Here is a 3,520-nt window from a genome sequence, read left to right as displayed (position 1 = left end):
AATAATCCTTATTCTTTTTCTGAGTTTCAGAGCCTGATGCTTTTTAGAGGCTACATATAATCAGAGTCTATTTAAGACTTTGATGAAGCTACTTCTGATTAGCATTAGTCTTTGATACTCTATTTTTTAGAATCAAGCCTTGTTAAAATAAGATCAGAAACCCTTTCTTAGATTAAGTCTTTAAAAGGACAAAGGGTAGAGCAATAAATCAACACATTAAAGAGCTACTTGAATAACATCACTTTTATGATCATAACTTTTGAGCCCACAATACTTGGTTCTAAGCAAAGAAAACAAACAAGGGTACAAAAGAATATTTTCCACTTGTTCTGAAAATTCTTATGCGGATATATTATTTAGGATAGTTATGCATCAAGGAGATAAATACATAGACTAAAGTAAATAATATATCTTTCATAAAAGTTGTCTAAATAAAAATAAGGAGTTTAGACATACCTTGGATGTTGCTTCTGAAAATCTTTTGGTTCCTACTGTAAGACCCCAATTTTGTCCCTAAGATCCCTCATGGCATCATCTCATATCATATCATCGCCTCAAGGATCATTGTGCACCTTGCCTCCTTCCCTATGGGTGGGTTATTCTTTTGAGAGTGAGTCTTGATCACCAAGCATGTTTGGCATATGTATATCATTGCTTTTCATTTGTTTACTAACCAAAAATACAAAAATATGTCATCTAACCTTGTTACTTGCAGATGAAGCAATCTTAGGTCAAGACAGTCAAAGGCAGCCATTGAGCAATAGGTGGTGGCCATTCTTGAGAATTTGGGCACCATAATCATTCACAAGAGTTCATATGAGCTATGATATCATTTTGAATCAAAACCCCAAGTGGTAGAGGCTTGAATCTCATCAAGGCATTCTTCAGTCAACTAAAACCCTAGCCAGTCAACTGCAAGTCAACTATGGATTTGGAGGTGGGAAGTGATTAGAAATACTTCATTCATGTTCAAACAAGTCTCAATTGACATTTCAAACATCAACATTGAAGAAAATAAAGTAGGTCAAAACTTTCCAAAAATAGAAAGTGACCTATAATTCAAATTTGCCAAAAATGGAAAGGTTTTCTCCTCAAGATTACATCATCAAGAAAGCTTCAAATGAAATTTTGTTGAACCTGAAAGTTGTAGATATTTCTCTCCCATTTCCAAAACGTCCAAGATCATCCATTTCTCATGTGTGGTTAAGGAGATATGATAAAAACATGGCCAAGTGTGGATTGAACTTCAAAAGTGCATAACTTTCAAACCAAAACTCCAAATCATGTGGCTCTTTTTGCTAAATTCTTGTCATGACCTATAATTTCATAATCATGCATTGCATCTCATGAGTTCTCATCACATAATTATTTGATATTTCACTTGATTTTTGGAGGGAATTTTCAAAGTTTAAAATTGGCCAATTGTTGGAACTTTTTATCATTGCCAATAGCTCCAAAATGCATTTTTAAGTGAATTTGAACTCAGCCACGTGCACTGTTCATCATGCACACCATGCATAAGGTGAATTTGCCATTTTGCACTTACACCTTCATTTTCACTAATCCAATTGCCACAAGCTTAAACATGATTAGGGAAGTGATTAAGAGGGAGTATATAACATAAATCCTAACAGAATTCTGCTAACAACATTCATTATTTTCAGATCTAGATCTAGAACACAAAAATTTCTCTCTCAAATTTTCTTCCAATTTCTTCATTTGCCAATCTATTTTCTTGTTGGATTCTTGTTATTGAGTTGATATTGAGCAGGATTACACATAGATCCAGTAGAAATCGAGCAAGATTGGAGCATTGGTGAAGCTTGAAGCTACTATGGCAATTCCAAATTCTTGAAAGTTCGTGTGCATTTGAGCTTCGAGTTCTCTCCTAATCAACTTCACAAGCATCATTGAGGAGTTTTTGAGTCATTACACAACCTGAACATCAACAATTCCAGCTCTGTTCATCAAAGAGGTACATTAGTTGCTTAAGTTCATTGTGAACTTGCTTTTGCTTGGTTGCTTAACCACTTAGGTATAACCTCTCTTCTTCATGTAGTCTGGAAGACCTGGCCTGTTATGTGGTCAGACACCTGTCTGAAGTCCTCCTTAAGAGGCAATGCTTGTGATTGTTTACTCTTTGTGCCAAGCAGGAAAAGTCCTTTGATAAGGCAATTGGTAGATAGAAGAGATGTGTAGTCCATCTCCTACTATTCAGTGTGTCATCCCTTTACTCACATAACATGTTGATGCATTGTGGATATTAACCCAAGATCCATAGAGTCATTCACTTGTGGAGAGAGTTCCAACTTTCTGAACTCCCACACCTTCTATTATTCAATGCTCTCCCTGACCAGGGATAGAAGCTATGAGGCACACCCCTCATTTCCTTTTCATCTGCTTCACCTTAACTCTCAATGTTAAGGTTAAGAGCACAACATACCCCATTCCAGTTGACTGTAAAGTCTAACCGTGTTTGAGCCTAATTGCTTGTATATAGTGTGTGCTAATTGACTTGTTTGTCTGATTGCTTGATTCATCTGTGCATATCTGCTTATGTGTTGCCTTTGTGCATTTATCATCATTAATTGTACATAATTGCATAATCATTGTTCATATCTGTGTGATCATTTTGTTTTGAGGAGTCAACTGTAAGTCCATTTATTGGCAGTTGTTTCCTATGACCATTGAGGAGTCAATTATAAGTCCAGTTATTGGCATTTGTTTCCTGTGATATGGTAGGAGATTGGTATAAGTCCAGTGATTGGCATCCGGTATCCTTGTTTCTTTGCTTTTGGAGATTGGTATAAGCCCAGATAGATTGGCATCTGATATCCATGTTTTGTTTTGCTTTAGGAGATTAGTATAAGTCCATTTATTGGCATCTGATATCCTTGTTTGTTTTAGGAGATTGGTGTAAATCCATTAATTGGTATCCGGTATCCACCTTTGTTTGTGAGATTGGTTAAGTCCAGCAATTGGCATCCGGTATCATTTGTTTTGATTATTTGCTATTGCTCATTGCCTATTCCTGAGGAATCACTTGAATCATCTTCCATATGATTTCAAGAGGTGAACATCTGAGAAGTTTTACACTCCCTCACCCACCATCCTTTTATTTCTTAAATCTCCATTTTGCATGCTAATCTAAACTTGAAAACTATTGTGCAAACATTTCCATTTCTTTTCAAATTAGAAACCTAGGCCTTAGGCCTTTGATTTTTCAAACTCCATTTCATAATACTTCTTTGAATTGAATTCTAATCATACTTTGACCATCTTTTGTGAATAAATTCTAATTGGGTAATCCAACTCATTTAATTGTTTTGTGGCTTTGTCCATTCTTGATAAGTTTTCATACAATAGCCATAGGTTTGATTTATCCTAGTTGGTTGATGTTAATCTCACCTTTTGTCCTTAGTGATTGAATTATAAGACTTCCTTGCTTATTATAGGGTTAACCCCTCACTAGCAAGTTGAAGCTTTTCTCACATGGTGGACTTGTTTGTTTGTATAAGGT

Source organism: Lathyrus oleraceus, chromosome 4, assembly GCF_024323335.1.
Source record: "Lathyrus oleraceus cultivar Zhongwan6 chromosome 4, CAAS_Psat_ZW6_1.0, whole genome shotgun sequence".
Lineage (NCBI taxonomy): Eukaryota > Viridiplantae > Streptophyta > Magnoliopsida > Fabales > Fabaceae > Lathyrus > Lathyrus oleraceus.
This window is presented reverse-complemented; position numbering follows the sequence as displayed.